The sequence below is a fragment of the Stomoxys calcitrans genome, chromosome 2 (assembly GCF_963082655.1).
Source record: "Stomoxys calcitrans chromosome 2, idStoCalc2.1, whole genome shotgun sequence".
NCBI classification, from domain to species: domain Eukaryota; kingdom Metazoa; phylum Arthropoda; class Insecta; order Diptera; family Muscidae; genus Stomoxys; species Stomoxys calcitrans.
The window spans coordinates 163,969,426-163,996,580 of record NC_081553.1 but is presented as its reverse complement, the minus strand read 5'-3'; the positions used below and the strand labels follow the sequence as shown (position 1 = coordinate 163,996,580).

The 27,155-nt window shown below is 38.6% G+C and overlaps 1 protein-coding gene and 1 long non-coding RNA gene across 3 annotated transcripts in view; one reads left to right on the top strand and one right to left on the bottom strand.

Moving 5' to 3' along the window:
* Window positions 1-27,155, top strand: part of LOC106084263 (LIM domain-containing protein A) — a 906,287-nt gene that overhangs the window by 723,541 nt on the left and 155,591 nt on the right. The gene's annotated exons all lie outside the window — the stretch shown is intronic.
* On the bottom strand, window positions 12,939-19,027 carry LOC106084267 (uncharacterized). The gene is made up of 2 exons (XR_001220782.2): window positions 18,797-19,027; window positions 12,939-13,168 (listed from the first exon to the last, which is right to left on the bottom strand). It is a non-coding gene; the product is annotated as an uncharacterized LOC106084267 (long non-coding RNA).

Here is a 27,155-nt window from a genome sequence, read left to right as displayed (position 1 = left end):
CATGTTTATGTGTGTTGAATTTAGGTGCCCTTTCAAACTGAACTTGTTTCTTTCTTGGCTACACGTGTGCAATTTTTAGCACTTACAAGTCTGAGGACCTCAGCGGTTGAGAGAGGAAAAAAGTTTCTTTCAGACCTTATTTCTGTTATCCTCTTAGAGTGAAAGTGTTGGGATTAAAGACAGATTGAAACATAGCTCGAATTTAAAATATTTTTGACCACTACACATTGAAGAGGCTAAGGGGGCCAACACCAAACAGAATTTGATGGTATCATTAATAAATTTTGCTATTTACATTTGGATTTCAAATTTCTTTTTTTTTTCCTCCCTATAAAGAAAAATCAAAAAAAAAACCTCTCTAATAAAACAAAGTGAAAGCGAACCGAGAATAACACTTTTGTACAAGTAGACAGCCACACTTACCTTCACACATTCATACTGATTTGACGCTGGCAAACAATGGCAAACTAGCAAACTGAAATACCCTCTTGAGAATAGCAATTGCAATAATTCTTCTTGCCGCTTACCGCTTGCCTCTCGCCGCTTGTGTTTGAAATGCGGATTGACATTGGTGTATTGGTGTTGTTTGTAGACTATTGCTTTGGTGTGCGGACACGTGCCGTTACAACATGTCTCCTCTTGCCGACGAGGCACCTCTCGTAAACTTTGGCTGATATAAATAAACACACAGATCCACACACACACACACCGCTACAAACGTTGTGATGATGCAAACAGCAAATACAAGCTGTGTTTGTGCATGATACCCACACCAAACAAAGCAGCGATGACAACGGCAACGCTACCTTTGACGAATGCACCGACAAACTCCCTCCCCCCCCGTTACCATGCCCCGCCATGTGAACATGCCCCATATGCCCTATATTGCATTTCTTAGCACTGACAATCGCACTTCGCCTTCTCTGAAATCGGGCCAAGGGTTGCAAAAGACCCAATGCGAGAGCGAGAGAGAGAGAGAAAAGAGAGAACTGCTAATAGGTGCCTATACTCTCTTTTAACTGAGGGAGAGATTCAAAATAGGGACACCATAAACAGAGGACCCAGAGTGAAAGAGATGCCCTGCATACAAATTGTGTTAGTAGTGGTGCATATTCTATAGCAGTAGCAGCAGCAACTACTACTGCGCTGTTGCACAAGTATTCGTACAGCTTATAGCACAACGACAACAACCACACTAATCATGCATTCGTGCTTGCGAGTTGCGCAACGCTCTTCCTATCGAACAAACTGCCGGCCGGCCGGCCGGCTTTGTCGCAGAGTATGTCAATGTCTGCGTATGAGTGTGTGGGCGAACTCTGAGTTTGTAGGTTTATTTGTGTGTGGAAAATACCCTTGATAGGGGTTGCGATGCATGCAACAGTGCCCCCATTCCCTGAATTTTTAGCTGATATTTATTTGTCATGGCAAATGATGGTGCTCTAGTACTTGTTCTGGCCCTGGTTGCATGTGCATATGTGTGCATGGGTGTGTGTGTGTGTGTGATGCCGCCTTTGTTTGTGTTGGTACACGCGCGCATTTCATTTCGAGTTCCCCGGTCACCACAGTCCCTGCCTTTGTCGAGATTTATTTCCTCCTCTTCTTTTTTGTTTGTTGCAATTTCAGGCCCGGCATTGGTTGCCACGTGTATGACCGACTGGCTGGCTCAACTGTATGTAGGCCATATCAGTTTGTCGTTTCTGTTAAGCGCTTAAAGAGCTCGTGCAAGTGTGTTGCTAAGTGTAGATTTTATTTGGGCACTTTCCAGTGCCCATAGCAAAAGGTGCGGCAATGCCTTCATCTTCTCTGGTATGTGTGGTACGAGGGGTTATTCTTTTTGCATCTTGCAGGGATATCTGTTTGGGTTATCAAGCGGCATCCAACAGCATCATCAAAATCATTATTATCATTGCTTTCATCATGCGCTTTTGCCTCGGCACAGCAACACGCGCTTCCATATTTCTGTGTCAAGGCATGCCAAATTGAAAATGTGAATTAACCAAAAACGAGGACTCTCACATTGCTCCCCTAGGTGCCAGTAGCCCGTCGTTCAAGAAAAGCCGCAGTGTTTCATAGAGACAAACAAATCTCATTGTTCGTCTACTTGCCCCATTAAAGTGATGTGATAATTTCGAAATTTTATTGCAATGTGCAATGGTCTATTTTTTGCCCTCTTTTGAATTTCTGAATGTTTGCTTGTCCTCTTAAATCATTTCGTAGCACTCTGATCTATAAATAAATTGTTGGGCATTGTCGTTATTTAATTTAGCTTTCATTTTCATTTCATTATTTGGTTGGCCAAAACCAAATGAAAAAACCATTCATTCGCCCCAAAATGTCTTTATTTCACTTTCCGTGGTGCACATAAAGCAGCAGTAGCAGCAGCAGCAGCAGAAATCATTTGTGTTTGTCACACTTCTACACTTCTGGCGGAGGTGCTAGGAAGGAGGGATGTTAAATAACTTTCATCGCACGCGCTGCATCTTGGGGCCAATTTTGGACACGAGCCCAAAAAGGGAGGTGTGAGGGGATGGGTAAACTGTTTGCTGAGCGATTAAATGCAATTGTGGGGGTCCCAAAAGCGTCAATGCCATTACCACCATCACCACCACAACTAGGGGTACAACAATATCGTCATCGACATGCATACCAAGATAAAATGATTTTGTTCCCAGTCCATTTAACTTATCTCGCCTTAATCAATGAACATAGGTCCTTCCGTCCGCAGATCGTTCCAATCGTGATCTATTGAATGTGAATGCAACCAGCGAAAGGCAGAAAGTCAAAATAATGTTTGCTACGATTCGAAGACACAATTCTTTACAAAATAGACCCTTTGAGATAAAAATTTTAACATTAGAAATAAACACATATTCTAATTGGTTCTACAGCAGTTCCCTAAAACAACCCTCAGAGTGATTTCTGCCAATAAAGGCTTGAAGGAAAAAACTTATTTTGCAGTAATTTTCAAAACGCTGTAGCTTACATTTATGCTGTATTTCGGTATAAAATAAAGCCAAAAAAAAGCATTGTGTATAGCCAAAGAGTGCTTCCCCAAGACAAGTGCCTTCTAGAGTGGCCGAGTCGCAAAGTGGCACCTCTTGTAGAGAAGTTGTACATGACTGGATTGCTAAAAGTTGTCGACATCTTTGGCATAGAAAATTACCACCGCCCTTTTAAGAAATGTGTTTTTGAGTTCTCATCGCGTATGTTTAATACTTTACTCTGAAGGGTTCGTCTTTTGCGTTACTCATACGCAAATGTTGCTTGCCCCAACTGCATCTTCATTTTATACATCACTAACAGGTAACGCAACAAAAATAAGCTTAGGTAAGGTTAGGTACTAGTGGCAGTCCATTGAAGACTCACTTAGACAACTGGTAGACCAAAGCCTGTGATACGAATTGAACCCATGATCCCCGCACTGATAAGGCGAGCCTCCAAACCGGCTACGCTTAGAAAACCCCCTTATCTGACACTCATTTCTTGCGCAATAGTTCAACTCTAGACGACACACAGTGGAATTAAACTGAAAAAACTTGTAAACAATCTGCCGTTTGAGAACGGGTAATAATCTTTCGAAAAGTTAAAGCCGCTGGTGGTCCGGAGCCATTTGGCAGGCCTTTATAGTTGGTCACATTTCAAATCTTAATTTTTGGCCCTATTACCAAAATTTTTTGCAGAATATTGCTAATCTCAATTTGGATTGTAGACCCATGGTTTCTTAACCCAGCCTTATAAACGCTGTTTGCATTTGCTGCAAATTTTGTCAGCAATCTAAAGCACTTATCAAAATGAAAATCTCTATATCTTTACGTTCTTAAAAGTAGGATTTTTACTAGTTTTAATCTATTTCATCCCACTGTGCTTAGGTTAGGTTAGGTTATGTTAAAAAGAGGGTGCGTAAGTTTATAGACAAAAATATAATCAGACGGAAAGGGCAAATTCATTTGGATGCTGGAATGACTTGGACAAAACGATGGAGAGATAGATTAACAACCGCCCATCTCTTGATAGACTCACAATTAAAACCTTACTTAGGTTTCATAAAAAAAAATTCTGCTGACTGTTACTAATTAAATTTGTTGATATTATCAGTAGACATTTGCTAAGATGCAACAAAGTGTTTGCAAATTTAAACCAGCAAGCTGCCTGCTAAAAAGTCTACAGTTTGCTGAAAATGCCTGCTGCTCAATGTATGATGGAGAAGGGTAAAGTAAGGTAAAAAATAATAAAATAAAAAAACCGGGCCGAATCTTATAAACCTGCACCATGGATCGCACGGAAACCAACGTGAAATTCATTGTTCAAAATGTCAACCAAGTCGGCTAAGAATTGCACCCTTTGTTATGGACCGATTCGGTCCATACACGGCACGTTTATTGGAGTCAAAACAAAGCACAAATGTTAAGGTCATAGAAAAACACGTTGTACAAAATTTCAGCGCAATTATTATCCGATTAAATAATTGCGCCCTCTAGAGGCTCAAGAAGTGTAATCGGAAGATCGGTTTATATGGGAACTATATAAAGTTGTGAACCGATTTAGACCGTACTCGGCACATTTATTGGAAGTCAAATAAAGCACTTTATGCAAAATTTCCGCCAAATTTCCGATCTTTGATCGGTTTATATGGGAGCTATATAAGGTAATGAGTCGATTTGGACAGTATTAGGCACTATTGTTGATGGGCAGACCAAAGCACTTCATGCAAAATTTCAGTCAAATCGAATATCAATTGCGCCCTGTAGAGGCTTAAGAAGTCAAGCTTCGGGATCGTTTTATAAGGGAATTGTATCAGGTTATGATCCGATTTGAATCATACTTAGAGCAGTTGCTAGAAGTTAAAACAAAATATTTCAGTCAAATTTTCAGCCAAACCGGATAATTCTTGAGCCCTCTAGCGGCTGAAGAAGTAAAGGTCCGAAATTGGTTTATATGGAAGCTTTATCAGGTTATGAACCTGTTTAGACCACAGTGGGCACAGTTGTTGATGGTCACACGAAAATACTTGATGCAAAATTTCAGCCAAATAGGATGATAATTGCGCCCTCTAGCGGCTCAAGAAGTCAAGATCCACGATTGGTACACATTGGAGCTATCCCAATCAATCAGGTTATGAACTGATTTCGACTATACCGCGAACAGTTGTTGGAAAAAAAACACCTAGTGCAAAGTTTCAGCTGAACTGGATAAGAATTTCCCTCCTTAGAACCACTGTTGTTGAAAGAAAGGCGCCTATGACGCCAATAAAAGTAAAATAAAATAAAAAACAAAACAAAACAAAACAAAACAAAACAAAACAAAACAAAACAAAACAAAACAAAACAAAACAAAACAAAACAAAACAAAACAAAACAAAACAAAACAAAACAAAACAAAACAAAACAAAACAAAACAAAACAAAACAAAACAAAACAAAACAAAACAAAACAAAACAAAACAAAACAAAACAAAACAAAACAAAACAAAACAAAACAAAACAAAACAAAACAAAACAAAACAAAACAAAACAAAACAAAACAAAACAAAACAAAACAAAACAAAACAAAACAAAACAAAACAAAACAAAACAAAACAAAACAAAACAAAACAAAACAAAACAAAACAAAACAAAACAAAACAAAACAAAACAAAACAAAACAAAACAAAACAAAACAAAACAAAACAAAACAAAACAAAACAAAACAAAACAAGACAAAACAAAACAAAACAAAACAAAACAAAACAAAACAAAACAAAACAAAACAAAACAAAACAAAACAAAACAAAACAAAACAAAACAAAAAAATTAAACAAATTAAACAAAAATTAAACAAAAATAAAATAAAATAAAACAAAATGAAATAAAGCGAAATTAAGTAAAATATAAAAAAAATAAAGTAAAATAAAATAAAATAGTATAGTGTAATATAAAATAAAATAAAATAATATGGAATTTTCAAATGCATCATGTAATTCATATAAATATGTTAGTAGTGAATGAAAAAAGAAGCTTCTGTAGTAAGGTCTGTACTCTCTTTAATATGAGTTTCAATGTACGCTTCCGATGCAGTGAAGTTTGTTTGCTGACGTGTTCAATATTTTTGGAGAGACTGCTGACTATGTTGGTTTATTTAGCAGATCCAAATGGATGCATAATTTAAAGCCTTTTAACAGCTACCATAGCATTTATATCTCCTTTACCATTTTCAGCAGACTAAAACTAAAATAATACATTGACGAACCAGCGTTGACGGACAATATCGGCGTTGCCAGCCAAATCGTTCAATTAGGTCATAGAATAGTTAATGCCCTAAATGGAAAGTCCCAGACTTCAGTTTACGTGGAGGAAGACATCTCAAAAGTGGTTCTTAAACTTTGGGCATAAATGCACAAGACCTAAAATTGCTAAATTTCTCTATGTACGAAGTTCCTTTCTCTTGAAGTGATACGGGTGCAATACATAGAGAGGATTGTTATTCCTTTCTTAACGCGGGGACGTCGAGGCTTAACAACTTTACGCAAAGTTAACCGGCCATCAGCGCAATAACAACCAGGACTGTAAGGTCACAAACAACCTTGGAGTATAAGAAGAAGATTAAGTCCTCCTCTGAAGATGGTACGATCCGCATCGCTTAGGTGCCGGGCTACAGCGGAGTAAGGGAGAATGAAAAAGGCAGACGATTTGACAGTGAAGGCCAGGGGACTGCGGTCAATAAATTTGGTTAAACCGAAGTCTTTCGGGGCGACGCAGTTCTTCGCTGTGGAACAGCGAAACGGTCGGTAGCACGACTAGAATCCTATGGAGAAATCAGGATTGTGAAAAGACGAGGTTATTACTGAAAAGAAGTAACCAGAAGATCAGTATAGCATTCGGTACAAACACACAGGACTACGAGCTCACTTATGGAAAATCGGTGCGGAAAGTGTTAGCATGTGTTGGGCAGATGATGGGCAAGATGATAAGACGTTGGAGCATTTCCTAAGTCATTGCCCGACTTTCGCGGCTAACAGACAACGTCACTTGGGTGAGGACACAATACCATACACGAACCAACTTAGGGGAGTGGTATGGAAATCAATTAAAGATTTTGTAAGTTCTTGACTTCGATTTTGTTTTTTCGAGGGTACTTTCAAGTATTTAGAGCGCACAACAAGCCGATTACTGGCTAAGGAGTACGTCCATAGTGGCATGGGGCGGATAAATATCCCCATCCTCTTTTCAAACTAACCTTACCTGCTCTTTACTTTTTCAAAAAAAATCTAAAATTAACATTCAATACTTTTGAAATCTATTCAGTCAACACATTCATTATAGATTCTTGATTTCTCTGTAATAATTTACCAACCAAATGGAATAAGATAGGCGTGTGTATAATTTAAAGCAAATATGAAATAAAATTAAACTTAATTAAACAAATGAAAAAGGCAAAAAACAAACATTTCATTTGATTTCGCAAGTGTAGAGAGTGTGGTACTCAATATTCCAATGACTTCGAGACTGTTGGTCGTGTTAGTTCGCCTTACAATTTACAACAAGCAAACAGAAAATATTCTGTGTACACGAGCTGTGAGTTTGAGTGTGTGGTGCCTGTGTTCGTTTTGTGTTTTCTTTTATCATATAAAACAATTTACACGTGTACAATGCTACAGTCGTGGTCAAGTGTATTCGTCATGTCAGCGATAAGGCAAGTCGCACCAAATCTGCCAGAGATATATGAGCCAACGAATTATGTGAGTTTTTTTTTCACTTAATAGCATAATGTGTTCTTTTGTATTGAAAATAGGGAAATTCAAGTAAATCGCCAGGGATCGCATTTGCCTAGTTCTAAGGTGTACTTAAAATCCCAGCCATATGGGATGAAAAATTTGCAAGTTCCAGATTCTTAATACATTTTTATTTTGAGATTGGTTTATATGGGAATTATATCTGATTATAAGCAGCTCTCTTCTTTGTTCGATTCAAGTTCAAGTAAGAAGCCAACCCTTAGCTGAGTCAGAGCGGCGTGTAAACCAAAATCTTACACAACTGAAAAGTTTACAAATGTCCCCACTATTAATAAAGGGGTAACTTGACAAACTTTTTTGGTGTTCTCGCCAGGATTCGAACCTGGGTATTCAGGGCGAACAAATTAAACTGGCCTGCATCAAGGAGACGAGTGTCTAGCCAATCCGATTAAAAAACTTAAATCGGACTGCCCCCCATGATGTGTGAGAAGTTTGCCCCTGTTCCCTAGTGCATTTTGGCTTTTGCATGATCTCTCTGGTGTGCTGAAAGTTCATGAGCTTATGAAAGTCGCATGTTTTATCCGATTTCGCTGAAATTTTTAGGATCAGATCTGTTTATTTCAGATTTGGATGGAACCGCCATATTAAGTGGTCCTTCGAGTTGCCATCTTGAGCCTTTGGAGGCCGCATTTGATATCCAATTTGGCTGAAATTTTGCACATATGGTTCTGTCAGGACTTCCGCCAACAATCTTGCTTAATACGATTCAAATAGGTCTAGAACTTGAAATAGCTTCTGATATACCGATCTCCCGATATAACACCTTGATCCCCTGGTAGCCGCAATCGTTATTCGATTTCGCTGAAATTTTGCACATAGGGTTCGGTTAGGATTTCCACTCGCAATCGTGCTAAATACGGTTTAAATCGGTCTAGAACCTGAAATAGCTTCTGATGTACCCATTTCCCAATATGGCTTCTTGAACCCCTGGAAACTGCAATTGTTATTCGATTTCGCTGAAAATTTGCTCGTAGTTTTCTGTTTCAACAATCATACTAAGTACGGATCGTTCTAGAACTGAGGTAGTTCCCACATATATCGAACCCCTGATTTGACATCTTTAGTCCTTAAAAGCATCAATTCTTGCCTGATTTGTCTGAAATTTGAAGCGCAAAGTACAACTATGGCCTTGAAGGTTCATTGGTATACATTTTTTTTTAGCACAATCCATGGTAGTGGGTTTCCAAGATTCAGCACGGCCGAACTTTAAAATTATGATTTTTTATATTGTGGGAGTTTCCAAGTAAATCTTGGCAAAAATCTGCATAACTAATAACACCTCCCTCCCGTATCCCCCTGTTGGCGAACTGATCAAAAACGTGTTGCTAATAACATTGATTGTGAAACCAATCTATCCCAGCCACCCCAGATGCAATGATCAAACACCTCACTAACATTGCCCTGCTATGAATTTGCGTTTTTGAAAGCAAGACATCAGTGCCAGTCAGTCCGCCAACACGTCTAATGGTGTCTTATGGGACGATGACTAGAGCCTTGATACAAATCGCTGCAAAAGATTCAGATCGCGTTTGAATGTGCTGGCTAGCTGGTCTCATTTGACTTTTAATTATAGTGCAAATTATAGAGAATTACTGCGAGGAATTGTAATTTATAGATGGCTATGTGAATGCAGAAAATGGCAGCCAGCAACAGCAGCAGCCAGGCATCTCACAAAAAATTACCATAAAAATGAATAAATTTTGCCATTTTTTATATTGTTTCAATTTTTTTCATGATTTTTTTTTCTGTTTTTCTACTCTATTCTGCGGCACTTTCAAGGTTTTTCAAGTGTAATTTTTGCTCGATTTTAATTTTTTATTTTTTCTGTTTTTTTTTTTTTTTTTTGAGATGTTAAGCGAATTTGTGGGAAAAAATGTTTGTCAATTTCGAGAGCGTTTTGTTATGGATGCCTCGCTGCAACACCGTGTATTATTATTTATTTTTATTAGAAATTTCATAATAAAACAATGAGCGGCAAACCAAGCGGCAAAAAATGTTCTATACTCATAGAACATACGGCTCATAATAGCGAAGCGGCTGCTGTGACTGTGGCTGCGACCATTGCTGTTGTTGCCCACATTTAATTGTGACTTATGAGTGTTTGAGTGGCACAATTTATTCATTTGTTTGCCGGCACACATTTGAACGGTCGCTCCCATATAAACTTTTTGGCTTTTGGTATGAATTCTGTTTGTTGGTTGTTTTTTTTTTTCTTTTGATGATGTTCTTCTGTGTTTGTATAATCACCTCCTGACTGATTGCCAGCAATGATGAGTGGTGATATGCATTTTATTGGATGGTTCCTCATCAGCAGCACATCAGTTTGCAAGAGGTTATGCCAGCCAGTCAGTCAATGTTATGCAACCAAGCACAGTGTTGTTGGGAGGGGGCTTAAAATAAATTTTATATAAACTTGGACTGGTATTGAAATATTGGAAGCTGGCTATTAGAAGGGCTCCAACTCGGCTTGTAGCAGCATGTTATGTTAAACACATAAACCTATGGGATGGAAAAACACAAAGGTCAACCTTGTAAAGGCGGTTTTGCAGTACAAATTACGGCTGAATGGATTTTAATAAAATTGCCATCAATCGAAAGATGTTTTTCCGGACAAGCTACGAATATATATGAAAATTAAATTTCCTTAAAGAAAAACCAAGAAAATGAGGAACTAGTTTTCCTTAAAGAAAAGCCATGAAAATGAGGAACTAGTTTTCCTTAAAGAAGAAGAAGTATTGTTGTTGCTTTTTATACTCACCACCGAAGGATGGGGATTCATATTCATTTTGTCATTCCATTGGCAACACATCGAAATATCCATTCCCGACCCTATAAAGTATATATATTCTTGATCGTCGTAAAAATCTAAGACGATCTAGCCATGTCCGACTACCCGGCACCAGTGCCGACTGGAGTGAGGGCATTCGCAATTCGTTTTCCGGAAAGGGACAAGTGGAGGGCGGATGGTGTACTTGAGGAGGATGAGACCACGATCTACACAGATGGCTCCAAGATCAAGTCAGGGACTGGGTTGGGGGTCTACTCTGATGCACTCAATATTAGTATATCTCAGAGACTGCCGTACGAGTGTACGGTCTTTCAGGCAGAGGTCTGTGCATTGCAGTGGCCGCAAGAGAAATTCGGATCAAGGGCTTACGGCCCTCGAAACTCGGAATTTATGTGGACAGTATGGCGGCGCTCAAGGCCTTGGGATCGAGAAAGGTGAGATCGAGATGCGTGGCTGATTGTTTGGAATCCCTGGAAGAGGTCTGTGCCATTGCAGTAGCCGCAAGAGAAATTCTGGTAAAGGGCTTACCCCGTTCGTCTGCGCCGGGCGGACCACATCGTGCCATTTGTCGATGTACTGAACACAGTACATGGGACGGCCAGGGCGGCGTCGGTAGCGAGGTGGGACTCGGTAGATGGTTGACGGACTGCTAAGGCACTTTGGCCGGTCATCAACCGGAGGAGGATGAGGGAGTTGCTAGTGTTCGATAAGAGGTCGATGAGTACTTTGACAGGAGTCATAACCGGACACTGTGCAATAGGCCGCATGGCGGCGCGCATGGGGATACCGCACAATGACTTCTGTAGGAGTTGCCTCGATGAGGATGAGGAGGAGACTATTGAGCACTTGCTGTATTCCTGTCCGGGTCTGCAGAGCCGTTGGCTCTCCTTTCTGGGTCGCCGTTTCTTCTGTGATCTGGGTGAACTTGGGAACGAACATCGGGTATGTCTCCTGAGGTTTGTTGAGGGAACAGGATGGTTCCGACGGGGGGTGCCACAAGTTTCGGTGTAGGTAGGTCCGTGCTTGCGTAGAAAAGGGCGCTTCTTCACCTCCCGCTCGGGTTTCTCCACTCCTCCTGCCTTTTTCTTTTAGTTCGAGGTCTCACATTTCCTCTTTTCTCCCCTTTCTTTCTCTAGGGTACCACTATGGGCCAAACTGGCCTCCGAGTGAACTCACGTTTGGTGGGTAACCCATTCAACCTAACCTAACCTAGCCATATCCGTCCGTCTGTCTGTTGAAATCACGCTACAGTCTTTAAAAATAGAGATATTAAGCTGAAACTATCCATAGATTCTTGTTTTGTCCATAAGCAGTTTAAGTTTGAAGATGGGCTATATCGGACTTTATATTGATATAGCCCTCATATAGACCGATTTGTCCGATTTTGCTGAAATATAGGATAGTGAGTTGTGTTGGGCCCCTTGATATCCATCTTTGGTTTGGCCCAGATCGATCCAGATTTGGATATAGCTGCCATATAAACCGATCCTCGATTTAGGATCTTAGGCCCACAAAAGCCACATTTATTATCCGATTTTGCTAAAATGGTGAGTTGTGTAAGGTCCTTCGATATTCTTCTTCAATTTGAAGACGGTCGGATGAAAATTGCGACCTGAAGTTTGTACACAAATTAACATGGACAGACGGACAGACCGACAGACAGACGGACAGAAAGACGGACAGAAAGACAGACAGACAGATAGACGGACATAGCTAAATCGAATCAGAAAGTGATTCTGAGTCGATCGGTATTCTTGTTAATGGGCCTATCTCTCTTCCTTTTGGGTGTTACAAAAAAACGCACTAAGTTATAATACCCTGTACCACAGTAGTGGTGTAGGGTATAAAATATCAGTGCAGCTGCCCAATCTTAAACTTTTAAAATATGCACTGCATTCAATCGAAAGGTTTTGATAAGTTGTGTATGCCACCAATGTGGAGTATATTTGAAGTTAAGTTATACCCATGAAATCCTAGAAGTTTAGGTTATAAATATAAGTAAACTTGTATTCTGTGTACTGTAGAAGCCACAGCGGAGCGAGCTTAGGTGGGCTAATTTGTCAGAATTTTGGTATGCAGAAATTTTGTATTTTGTTATTCCAAAAACCACGAAATAAGTACCACACATTTCGTTCGAGTATTTTGGATACCGGACTCCCTGTGGACATGCCTTTTACTAAAGGTATGGTAGTTTTTCAAAAAATGGCCCGAAGAACACTTCAAGATTATGGGCAAGGCAGAATTGTCTCGCATTATGTCCTTCATGAGAGGTCTCTGTATTATCCATTTCAGTAGATATCATATTATTATCATATGTTCTGTAGGACATTTCCATTTGATCACAAATTGAAATCTCCCAAACACAGTGCCCATTTGCCAGAGCTCACTGGTGGTAAGCGATTACTCGCTGGCTTTATTAGAGACATAAATTTTTTAATTTCAATACAATCAGCATTTCAGGAATGGCAGCAGAGCAGACACTGACGACGAGATTATATATGACAGCATTTAATGATTGATTGCTACTACCAGCTGCATGGGAGATCATACATTTTCGACAGAATCCGTGCAAAAGTTTACAAAAGTCGTGCAATGGCCTTGCAAGGAGCTGACCTGCAAGGAGATAAATACATATTTATTATTAATTGTTCAGATTTATAAGGCCACTGGGAGCTACTCAAGTTGGTTGAACGTTTTTCGATTTTTTTTTATTTATTTATTTTTTTTTTTTTTTCAAACAAAAGGCTTTAGTTATAAGATATCTTGTTTGCTAGCGATTGCTTCCATTTCTATATCAAATTAAAATGGACTGAATTAATTTAAATAATTTTCGTAAAGGCATTAATCATTTCGAACAATAAAGCAATAAATGACAACATATAATTAACCGCATTAGTAAACACAAAAGCCGCCATCGCACACACACACATAGAAACGAAGCGAACGCAGAGGAAATTAAATGAAACGAAAGAAGCTATCTGATGAAATAAATCAAAACTCACCAAAAACGGAGACCAACATTTTGCATTCTAAGCTTCAGATGGCACTGGCATGCGAACAAATGAAATCATGGCGTACAGGTATTATATGCGGCGAGGTTAAAGTAGTTTTTTTTTCCTTTCCTCTTGCTAATCCTCCAACACACTTGCCTCTACACATGTCTGGGGTCACACTTATCTGGCGGTGTGATGGCAATCACAATGACGACAATGCCGATGATGATGTTATACATCAAATGTTTTATTAATTAGTTGGCCATAACATTTAGAGGGAGGGGGAGGGGGTTTTCGCATGCATAAAATATGGATTTTAAATTGGCAACGAGACTCAGCAGTAACCACAAAAAGCAACCCAGCAACCCAATGCCCCATAAAAAAAGGCAATAAGCCACAAACACTATTCCTTAGCCCATTTCGAGACTGAACACACCACAACAGAAAAAAGACAAAACAAAACAAATTGGCTTTAAGGGTAATGTCAATAAAACATTTTGTTTGCAAATCCAATGAAAACATCATGAAAGCCATTATTAAATGTCACTTTATACATAAAAGAAAATAAGGCGAAAAAAAAATCACCCTGGGGACCGTCATCATTATGTACAATCTGGAAAGGTAACAAAGTTAGCAAAAGGCTAATGATTTGAATAGAAGGCAACAAATGATATATACATACGACTGAAGGATGAGGGAGCTAATGTGAAATCTTCAGGAGCATATATTAAACATGCCGGCCAAAAAAAAAAATAGAAAAACACTTAATTTATGAATACATATTTTGGGAACACTTTGCATTTTATCTAATTTAAAAAAAAAAATATAATCAAAGACTGCTCAGCTTATATGAAATTTGATCCTTCTAGAGCCTCAGAAAGACTCTTCAAAGAATCCACGTATAGCGAATGGCATAGATGTCTTATGATTCTTCCCAAGTTTTAGTCAATTCTGAAAAATTGAATCTCCAGAAATCCCAAGATCTTAAAAGGCTTCCATATGGCCTATTTGTGTTCCCTTAAAGTCTTTCAACAATGAAAAGAGTTTTTGTGATATATTAACCTGTGTGACAGACAGTCCGATTTCTAGAATTGGTATTTCGAGGTATTGATGTTGAATATGATTGGGCAGAAGAGTGCGAATTGGATATGCTTATTCGGTAAAGAGTAGTTTTTAGACCCTTACCCTTGGGTAAAAGTAGTTTTTTACCCTTTGCCATGGGGAAGGGTAGTTTTTACCCTTCTCCTTGGGTAAAAGTAGTTTTTGTACCCTTTCCATTGGGAAACGATAGCTTTTATAGCCTTTGTCTTGTTGGGGAAGGGTAGTTTTGGTATCATTTGCCTTGGGGAATGGTAGTTTTGTACACTTTTCTATTGCGGATAGGTCGTTTTTGTAACCTTATCCTTGAAGAATGGTAGTTTTGTACCCTTTTCTGTTGGGGAAGGGTCGGTTTTGTACCCTTTGCCTTGGTGAAAGATTGTTTGTGTACCCTTTGCTTAGGGTAGGGGTGGGGTAGTTTTTGTACACTTTGCATTGGGGAAGGATAGTTTTGGTATCCTTTGCCTTGGGGTAGGGTAGTTTTTCTACCCTTTTCCTTGGGGATGGGTAGTTTTTGTAATCTTTTCCTTGAGGAACGGTAGTTTTGTACCCTTTTATTTTGGGGAAGGGTAGGTTTTGTACCCTTTGCCTTGGCGAAAGATTTTTTTTTGTACCCTTTGCTTAGGGTAGGGTAGTATTTCTACCCTTTACCTTGGGGAACGGTAGTTTTGTAACATTTTCTTGTGGGCAGGGGTAGTTTTTGTAACCTTTTCCTTGAGTAACGGTAGTTTTGTACCCCTTTTTTTGGGGAATGGTAGGTTTTTTAACCTTTGCCTTGGCGAAAGATTGTTTTTGTACCCTTTGCTTAGGGTAAGGGTAGGGTAGGGTAGTTTTTGTACACTTTGCCTTGGGGAGGGATAGTTTTGGTATCCTTTGCCATGGGGAAGGGTAGTTTTTGTAACCTTTTCCTTGAGGAACGGAAGTTTTGTACCCTTTTCTCTTGGGAAAGGGTAGGTTTTGTACCCTTTGCCTTGGCGAAATATTGTTTTGGTATCCTTTGCTTTGGTAAATGGTAGTCTTTGTAACCTTTCCCTTAGGGAGGGTAGTTTTTTTAACATTTCCCTTGGGGAAAGGTAGTTTGGTATCCTTTTTATCGAGAAAGTGTATCATGGTATACTTTTCATCGAGGAAGTTTATTTTGGCACCCTTTTCACCGAGAATGCGTAGTTTTGTACTCTTTTCCCTTGTATTTTTTGTGCTCTTTCCTTTGGGAAAGTGTAGTTTTTGTACACTTTCCCTTGGGGATAGTAATTTTCTGAACCTTTTCAAATGAAAATTTACCTATGAACATTCCATTAACGAAAAGAGGCAAACCTTTCACAAATTTATTTTAAGCTCAATGATAAGAGGCCTTCATTTTATAAACAAGTACGAACGGCGCGACGCATGGCGACATCATTTGGGGAGAAGTTTTTACATGGCATAGTACCTGCTACAATTCAATCCCAGACGTTCAGCTTCATAGGCGGACATGGCCGCCTATGGTGGCCTGCCTTTGAACAGGGAAAGGTAATTTTTGTATCCCTTTGTCAAGGAAGGGAAACATTTATAGCCTTTTGTTCAGGGAAGGATAGTTTTCGTATCCTTTTTATCGGGGAAGCGTAGTTTTTCCACTTTTTTCATGCAGGAAGGGTAGTTTTGATTTCATTGCATCAGGAAAGGGAAGTTTTTGCACCATTTGCATCGTGCAGGGATATTTTTTGTATCCTATTTATGGGCAAGTGTAGTGTCGTACTCTATTTATCCGAGAAGAATGGTTTTTGTACTCTTTTCATCTGGAAAGGCTTGTTTTTGTAAGCTTTTTATCGAGCAATGGAGGTTTCAGTACCTTATTCATCGATGAAAGCTGTCTTTTCTACCTTTTCCATCAAAAAAAAATTGATTTTTCTACCCCTTTCATCGAAGAAAGGTTGTTTTTCTACCCTTTTCATGAAAGAAGGGTACTTTGTCTACCCTTTTCATCGAACAAGGAGGTTTTTACCCTATTCGTCGCAGAAGGATGGATTTTCTACCCTTTTAGTCGAAGAAGGGTGACTTTTTTGCCCTTTTCGCCGAAGACGGGTTGTTTTTCTGCCCTTTTCATGGAAGAAGGGTAATTTGTGGATTTTCTACACTTTTAGTTTAAGAAAGGTAGTTTTCTGCCTTTTTCGTCGAAATAAGGTGAATTTTGTACCTTTTTAATCTACGAAGTGTGTTATACATTATTAAGCTCCAAATTTTAGCTCAATACGAAAAAGGATATGTCTTTTAGAGCTGAAGGAGTTTAATCAGCATGTAAACAAAACGCTAGATTTTGTTAAACCGATAACGATCAAGTAGCCGGTGAAATGATTTTTAGATGTTTTTATACCCTTTACTGCGTTATACTTGATACAATGTCCGATGATCTAGGCAATGTGGATTACACCCTGCCTGATAAAAAGTACTGTACCACTATTCCTGAAAGAACCGATTGGAACTACAATATCCCTGATATTAAAAGTTACATAGACTTCTACACGGATGGTTCCAAACTAGACGACGAGGTAGGCTTTGAGGTTTATTTTGAAAACTAAAACTGGTCATATCGAAAACGTTATCCCACTACAGCAATGTGTATCAAGCGGAGATCTTTGCAATTAAAGCAGTGGTGGAATGGCTAAGGTGTAATGACATAATGGCAACTGGCATAAATATCTTCTCAGACAGCCACTAAATCCCTGGAAAACGTATTTCTTAATTCAAAAACCGCCCTCGATAGCCGCAGATCTCTCAACGAGATGGCTGAACAGTTCAATATTCACCTGTTCGGGGTGTCGGGCCACAGAGATATCGCAGGAATTGTAAAGCGGACGAGCTTGTGAGATCAGGTACACTTTTCAGGGATACTGGATACTGTGGGTATGCCTCTAGCGACATGTAAGCTAAGTTTTCAGGACCAGGCTCGAGGACAACGAATGATTGATGGTCGCAAACAGGGGGCTATGAGCATTCCAAAATTATGTGACTTGAAGAGGTCTACCGCATTGCTGCCACTGGCTAGAAAATGGCGTCTCAGTCACAGTGTCCGTCATTACAGGGTAGATTTCCAGTAACGACTTTTGCCAAAGCTGTGAGGACGTCGAGGAAGAAGAGACTATAGAATATCTGCTGTGTGTGTATCCCCCACTGGAAGTCTGAAGGAATACCACTTTAGGTTCTCATTTCTTTGAGAACTTGTCTGATTTAGCGGATCTGAATCGTCGCAAGGTTTTGGACTTTGTAAAACGATCTGGATGGCTCAATGGTAGGAACTAGAAGGTATCTTCCTTTTCTTGTTCCTGTGGTATCACAATAGACGAAATCGTCTGAGTGAGTCTGATGTCAGACTGCCATTTTAACCTAACCTTCAACCACAATAGAATGGGAGTTTACTTACCTTGTCAATCAGTTTGCAAGCTTTCTAACTTTCGAAGGAGTAGCCGCTTGAAATGTTATACAAATACTTCCTAATAGAGTAGTTCGGTTAGGAGTGTAAATTGGCCGAATCGTTCCATGTTTAGATTTAGCTCCTTTATAAACCGAAATCACGATTGGACTTCTTGTGGCGCTAGACTTTCAGCATCCGTCCCAAGTATAGTTCAAATCGGTCTTTATTAAGGTGTAACTTTCACATGTAAATCGATGTCTTGCTTGAGGGCGTAATAATTATCCCATTTAGATGAGTTTTTGATGATGGTTGTTGTTGTTGTAGCAGAGTGTTGTACACTGAGGGGTCAGCCCTTGCCGTTCAAAGACTCCATCGGGCCAATCCGGTACGTACAACCGGCTGCCATGTGATATTGTTTTTGTATGGCCATTACAATCCAAATTGGTTTTTAACCTGATATAGCTTCCACCTTAACCGCAGTATTTGTTTGAGCAAAACAGTTCAAAAACTTGCATAATGTTATCCATGGAATAGGGTACATAAGATTCGGTCGCCCAGCCTAACTTAACTTGATCCTAAATGAGAATCATATGCAAAGCTCCAATTTTCAAAGGTTTTCAGCACCACTTTTTATGTTTAATTTAAAGAAATTCAATCAGAAAAGGGCATATATGCCATGGCAGATCTCATTGTTAATTAATGAAAGGTTAAGCACATAGTTTGCAAAAATATTTTCAACACGTTTACAAAAATTTTACCTACCTGCTAAAACTTTTATTATAATGTCATCTAAACATGCACTCCGACATTGGAGAACTTGTGCTGTTATATAATTTTTCAAAAGACTGTACTAAAAAAATTAAGCTTTAAGACTGGTACTCGTACTTTACGGATGTTTTCCTTTTTTTTATTATTATAATTCCCTTTTAAACATTTTGAATGTATATCCAAATCTTTAATATCACTAAAAACAATACCGACTAGTTTCCAATAATTTCCCTCTCTTTTGTTTAAATGCACTTAGTTTTGAATGGTTTTATTGTCAAGGTGAAATGTAAAATGCATAGGGAGGCAGTGAATACTTCCACATACCCAAACACACACACACAATTATACGCTGATGATATTCCAATGCGATGATATTCTCTTTATGGGGTCCCAAGTCACTGTAATAAATCCCCTAGTTATGTCCCTGTCTCTCTCTTTCTCGCAAGGGAAATATCATACCCATCAAGCCAAACAACAACATATAAAGAGTTGTACTGTGTGCGTTTGTATTCAAGGTCATTCCATAACAAATTCTGGTTGTTTTGTTTTACAAACTCTCGCACTGTGCCTTAAATGCAGTTCTCTATGGCTCTCTCTCTCTCTCTTTGACTCACACACATGCACCACTACAAAAGCCAAAGTGAATAAAGTGTCCCTACACTGCAAAACTGGCAACCCCATATGCTTGAAGGTGGCATTTCTTACACTAAGGCCTGCAATTTCGTATGGAAACTGAGTGGTGAGGAATTGTGCTCTCAGAGAGCCTGAAAGAAAATCAATATTTTTGCCATTTCACACAGAGAACTTGGTTAGCATCATAACAGACCCAGTTATGTATTAGTGAGTGTTTGTGCAAAACCAAAACTTAATTTTGTTGCTTGGCTTTAAATTGTGTTCTCGTTAGAGTGTGTGTGTGTGTGTATGTGTCTTCATGGCTTAAAACTAGGTCGTTGAGCTGTTCGGTTTTCATATTTCGTTTAGCCGACAAAAGGATTTAATTTTGCACTAGCACACTATCTCTTTCTCTCTCTCTTTCTCTCATTCATACGCAACCATGCTCGCATTGCCCCCACACTGACTATTTTTCATTTGTTGCTGCATAATTTTAGGGAGCAACTGTACTATTTTGTTGTTGCCTTGCACTATTTCGAGACCCTATTTTGCCGGTACACCGAAATAAAAGCGCGAGCTTTGCATTCAATTATGGTTAAGATATACCGGCATTTGACAGTGCGCATGTCAAGAGGTCATGTTTGTTTATTGATCCCCTTGCTGCACCTACATAGCAAGAAGACCACTTTTTTCCCATAGGGAATTTTTTTAAACACACACACGCACAGACCATGTTTTATTTATATGTGAAAAAAAAAAATCTTTTACATTTTCGAGTGAACATTTTGAGTAGTCAAATATTTTGCTGCTGTTGCTACTTTTTCTTATTCACCATACCACTTCTATGAAAAAATCTATATTTAGAGAAAACGTGAGGCAAACCAAGGACAAAAAAAAACACAAAAATTTAAATTTTATGAAATTAGTTGGTTTGCTGATTTAATTATATAGTTGTAGGGGCGATATTATAGAATTTGTGGTTTGATAACATTTGGCTAATTTTGTTTTAAATTATTTTGGAAATTGGGAACTGTATTTTGGAGGAAGCCACAGAACTTAAAAATAATACGTTTAAACCCAGAATGTCTAACAAAATAATGTTCATGCAAAATTTCAAAATTTGCCCATGAACATTCCACTAAGGAACAGGGCAAACTTCTCACATATCAATGAGTGCAGTCCAATTCAAGTTTAAGCTCAATGATAAGAGGTCTTCCTTTTACAGATGAGTCCGAACGGCGTGCAGCAGTGCGACACCTCCTTGGAGAGAAGTTTTACATGGCATATTACCTCACAAATGTTGCCAGCATTAGGAGGGGAAAGCCTCCGCTGGAAATTTTTTCTGATGGTCTCGCCACGATTCGAACCCAGGCGTTCAGCGTCATAGGCGGACATGCTAACCTCTGCGCTACGGTGTTCATGCTCTCAGAGGAATAGTCAAAGCAAAAGGTAGTCATATTGAGCAAATTTCAATGGATTCTGAAATTTAGATTACTTTCATAAATTTTTGTCATTTGAATCAAAACAAGTAAAAGCGCGTTAAGTTCGGCCATGGACCGCATGGAATAAGTTCTTAGATTACTTTTTCAAATATATAGGATCTCGATCAAGTTATGGACCGTACTTTTCATGGCTATTTAAAGTCATAAGAACAACGTTTAAAACGTCAGCCAACTCGGATGGTAGTTACGCCCCTTAGAAACTCACTAAGTTAAATCGGGCGATCGGTTTATATGGGAACTGTAAGAAAACATAGACCGATATGGCTCATTTACAATCTCAACCGAACTACACTAATAAGAAGTTTTACTTCTTCGACAGTTAGCATGCTTTCAACAGACAGACGAACAGACATGGCTAAATCGGCTAAGAATTTCTCAGATCAACATTTCGATGAGTTAATGACGGAGTTAGTTTACCCCAATCCTATGTTGGAGGACATAAATTAAACAAGCAAAAGCGTCCTAAGTTCAGCCGGGCCAAATGTTACCCACTACCATGAATTCCGCTAAAAATGTACCCTTTTTAACTGAGTTTTTATTCAAATTATTTCGGAAGTCATATCGGGATATCGGTACTTAGGAGGGACTTTATCACCATATTGACCAATTCGAATTAAAACTTGGCACTGATATTGCAAGTCATACTTGACATAAATGTTGGAAGTCATAACTCAAATTTCAACCAAATCGGATGAAAATTGAGGCTTTTAAGGGCTGAAGAAGTTAAATCCGGGGAACGGTTTATATGGGGGCTATATCTATTCATTGACCGATTCAGATCATACCTGGCATCTATGTTGGAAGTCATAGCACAAGTCTTCGTTCTAAATTTTAGCCAAATAGCATGGAAATCGCGGCTTGAGGCTCTCAAGAAGTCATATCAGGATATTGGTACTTAGGTGGACTTATATCACCATATTGACCGAGTCGGATAAAACTTGGCACTGATATTGTTGGTCATAAGATAGACCGATTTGGATCATACTTGACATAAATGTTGGAAGTCATAACTCAAATTTCAGCCAAATCGTATGCAAATTGAGGCTTCTAAGGGCTGAAGAAGTAAAATCCGGGGATCGGTTTATATGGGGGCTATATCTAGCACAGACCGATTCAGATCATACTTGGCATCTATGTTGGAAGTAATAGCACAAGTCTTCGTTCTAAATTTTAGCCAAATAGGATGAAAGTTGGGGCTTTTAAAGTCTCCAGAAATCAAATCCGCTGATCGGTTTTTTTTTCTATAATCGGAGGAAAATTGAGGCTTCTAGGAGCTCAAGAAGTCAAATCGGGGGATCTGTTTATATGGGGGCTATATCCAAATCTCAACCGATTATGAACAAGAAGTATCGTTTTAAACGTTTGACCACTATCGTGATTTCGATAGACGGACATGGCTAAGTAGACTCAGAATGTCGAGACGCAGATCAATATTTCGACCTTTTACAAACGAAATAACCAAATTACTATACCCTCATGGTAATGGGTATTAAAATATTTTCAAACAAAAAATGTCGTCATTTAAATTGGTAACACTTAGTGTCAGTTACCCTGTGTATAATGAAAATGTTTTTTGTTTTTTTTCTTTCTGAGCCATTTTTCGATTGCCTGCCTCTTTATTTGATTTTATCGAATTTCTTATCAGTAACATTAATTTTAAATCAATCATCTTTATTGGCCCATACTCCAAAGGATAAAGATCAGGGCAAGTGGGCCGACAACTACAACAACAATAATGTACAAAAAAAACAAACAACGAACATTAGCATTATTATCACACTTCAAAAAAAAAGGAAAACAGAAAAAAGGACATTCAAACAAACGATACAACACCGACAAAACTAAACTAAACACCAATGAGTTGATACTTCAAGGCCAAAATGGCCATTAACAAACGCACGCTCACAACATTTACACAGTAATACTCTTCCCGAGCTTACCCATCCACCTTTTTTTGTGTATTTGCCCAAGGACTTCTCCACCCCGAAAAATAAAAAAATACACAAACAAGAAAAAAAGATGTCATATGGAAATAATATAGCCTTTGGTGTTGTTCCTCCCAATGGTTGTAGCAAACAGCAGCTGCTGAGTTGCTGTTGCTACTGTTGCTGCTAAATGATGATGAATTTCCTTTGAATTTCTGCTGGCACTGTTGGTTCATATTGCGTGTCTGATAGAAATCGATTGAATTGTTGTGGAAAAATATTTAATTTGCATAAATTGTATTTTGTTGTTGTTAGTTAGTTAATTACGCAAAACCTTGAACACTTCATTCACTTTTCCCTTTGACTTTTGGTGTTTGTTGTAACTTCTTCGTCGTGCGATTCAAAGGACATGTATAAGCCTTATGACCGTTTTCATATTAAATTTATTGTTGGCTAAAGCTTAGTCGAGCACAAAATTTAAACATGGCTAACGAAAATAATGGGTAATTTTCAAAGAATAAATAAGCTAGAATTTTTAAAAGAGAACTAAATATTTAGGGGCTAACTCCCATTCTGTTGGTATATTAGTAAAAGTGATGAATTTCATTTCGCTTATATCTGCTATGCAACAAAAAATAAAAAATTCAATCACTACGAGAAATCTGTCCTTTACACAGAGGAACTGTTTGATTATAAGAAACTTGCAGTAAAAATACGTATGCGTAATATAGACCAGAGCAAGGTAACGACAGGATTCCGCTAGTATTCTATAGCTTAGGAAGGGTATCTGTGTCTGGGGCTGTGAATATATTTCTGCGTTAGATGACTGTGCCGCCGAAGTGGTTTTGTGTTAGGTGACTGAGACCGCCGAGTGTTTCTGGAACCTCGGTGTTCCAGGGTGGCACTATGCACCTGTTTAAGCTCCTTCTTTATTCTTATGCCAGCTGCAGACTGGTTACCTCGGTAACCACGATTTCTGGGTTCTTAGATGGAGGTCGTATCCGTTTTGTTGTCCCGCTTGGACGTGCGGCTATATGTGTTTATTGCAGGTCTAAAAAGCCGTTCATGTTCCCCGCTTAAGAATTGGCTAAATCGCCGTTATAGTTCATTGACCTATCCACTGATTTCGAGTCCAAATTCGCTGAGGTAGTTTTCCAACTCCTCCTTACGTAGGCTAATGTGGTTTTGCCTCTTGTCGTGCTTGAATAAACAGTTTAGGGTTTTTAATATTTTCCTGCGGTAGTTTGCTTCTCCGTTTAGGTCCTTGCTCGGGCGCCACTGTAGCCAATACTTTGTTTTTTTTTGCTATTCCATAACGCCCAGTTATTCTCTTAAAATGTAGTCATCTTAATTACTGTTTTGCCTCTTGTCATGCTTGAATAAACAGTTTATAGTTTTCCATACTTCCCTGCTGTAGTTTGCTTCTCTGTTTAGGTCCTTGCTCGGGCGCCATTGTAGTTGATTCTTTGTCTTTTTTGTTATTGCATAACGCCCAGTTATTCTCTTTAAATGTAGTCCTCTTTATTACTGTTTTGCCTCTTGTCGTGCTTAAATAAACAGTTTATGGTTTTCCATACTTCCCTGCGGTAGTTTGCTTCTCTGTTAAGGTCCATGCTCGGGCGCCACTGTAGCCAATACTTTTTTTTGTTTGCTATTCTATAACGCCCAGTAATTCTCTTTAAATGTAGTCCTCTTTATTACTGCAAATGAATTTTAATTTCATATTTATTTTTGTTTCCACTGTAGGAACCCTGTTTTGCTATGTATAGCCCACTAACTACCCATAAATTATTGTCAATTTTTCACTCAATATAATATTTGCTTCCTTCAACTCATATTTGATTTTGTTGCCTTTGTCCGGGAGTAGCAGTTAGTTCAGGCCACCTATTAACTAAGCGACTAAAAATATACCAAACATACGAATCAACAAAGGCGACTAATGCATGGTAATGAGATATCATGTAGAGATTTAGCAATAAATCCCACGAAGATTTACACGACTCATGTGATTAATCTTATCTTTCTTTAAGTCTTAGTATGGATAATCCATTATTTGTTGCTTAAGCTTCAATGGTTATTAATCACCAATAATTGCATCATTTTTCTTTCTTCTTTCTATTTTTAGGTAAGTTCATGTGGACAAAAAAAGGAAACCATTGCCTGTGAGTCAAAAGTCTCAATAGTGAACATCGAATAAAGAGTTATAGATTTTTGAATCTTATACAAACAGAAAAAGTATCAGCAAGTAAAAGACGAGTCTGGGAATCCATTAAAAGAAAGTGTTAATCACGATATATATCGGGTTTTCTAATCAAGAGTGGAAAACTTTTTTTTTTAATACACAGACTTTTTGAGATATATCGAAATCTTTATTATCGGCTTGAAGTACTATCAAAACATTTATGAATCGAACTTGAATTTGTTCATATGGCCACTGCGAATACGTTGGTATATAACAATAGGTTAAGCCCAATTTCCGATGACTTTGCTAGAGCGATAGATATTTCCCGTTCAATATTGGTTCTGAGCTCTTCCTTCATCATCGGCTTTTAGGCATAGACCAATGACTTGACATAGCCCCAAAGAAAATAGTCTAGAGTCGTCAAAAAGCACAAACTAGACACCCAATCGACTGATCTATATTTTGACATAACACTCTCATTAGACTAACTCTCCAATAAATTAATTGTAACGTGTGCTGTGTGGCATTTGGCATCCTCATGTTGAAACCACAAGTCGTCTAGGTCCATATTTTCGAATTCAGGCCAAAAATAATCATTGAGCATAATGCGGTAGCGCTGCCTATTCACTGTTGCTCTGACGATTGGCATCATCGACAAGAAGTATGGCCTAATGACTTCGCCAGCATGCAAACCGCACCAAACCGTAATTTTTTGTGGATGAAGTGTTGATTCGTGAACCACATGTGTATTTTCACCTGACCAATAACGCATTCTTTGCTTATTGACAAAAAAAAAGAGCCTTGTCACTGAAGATGATTTTGCTTTTATTTGTCTCTTAAATTAGCAGTCACCGACTCCAGATTTGTATGTGAAATAGATAAAATCTCAACGAATTTTAGCATTGAATTGAAGACATTAATTGGTAAAGTGGGGTTTGTAGAGACTTAATAGACAAAAAAAAATAATCGAAATTTTGTGGATTTTCAACATATGTATACCCTACACCACTACTGTGGTTTAGGGTATTATAACTTTGTGCATTTGTTTGTACCACCCAGAAGGAAGAGAGATAGACCCACTGATAAAGTATACCGATCGACTCAGAACCACTTTCTGATTCGATTTTGCTATGTCCATCTGTCTGTCTGTCCATGTTAATTTGTGTACAAACTACAGGTCGCAATTTTCATCCGATCGTCTTCAAATTTGGTAGGGGCATGTATTTCGGCCTAGAGACTAAGTCTATTGAAATTTCAAAAAAATCGGTTCAGATTTGGATATAGCTCCCATATAAAGGGTGATTTTTTTGAGGTTAGGATTTTCATGCATTAGTATTTGACAGATCACGTGGGATTTCAGACATGGTGTCAAAGAGAAAGATGCTCAGTATGCTTTGACATTTCATCATGAATAGACTTACTAACGAGCAACGCTTGCAAATCATTGAATTTTATTACCAAAATCAGTGTTCGGTTCGAAATGTGTTCATTCACCGTTCAGCGATGAGGCTCATTTCTGGTTGAATGGCTACGTAAATAAGCAAAATTGCCGCATTTGGAGTGAAGAGCAACCAGAAGCCGTTCAAGAACTGCCCATGCATCCCGAAAAATGCACTGTTTGGTGTGGTTTGTACGCTGGTGGAATCATTGGACCGTATTTTTTCAAAGATGCTGTTGGACGCAACGTTACGGTGAATGAACACATTTCGAACCGAACACTGATTTTGGTAATAAAATTCAATGATTTGCAAGCGTTGCTCGTTAGTAAGTCTATTCATGATGAAATGTCAAAGTATACTGAGCATCTTTCTCTTTGACACCATGTCTGAAATCCCACGTGATCTGTCAAATACTAATGCATGAAAATCCTAACCTCAAAAAATCACCCTTTATATGTTCGTCCGATTTGCAGTAATACTGCAATTGAAATGGTCATTTGTTAACCGATTCTCTCGAAATTTGGCAGGAAGGACTTTCTTACGACTCTCGACATTACTAGGGAATTTCATAGTAATCAGCTCAGATTTGGATATAGCTCCCATATATATGTTCGTCCGATTTGCAGTAATAATGCAATAAAATGGTAATTTCTCAACCGATTCCCTCGAAATTTGGCAGAAAGGATTTTCTTA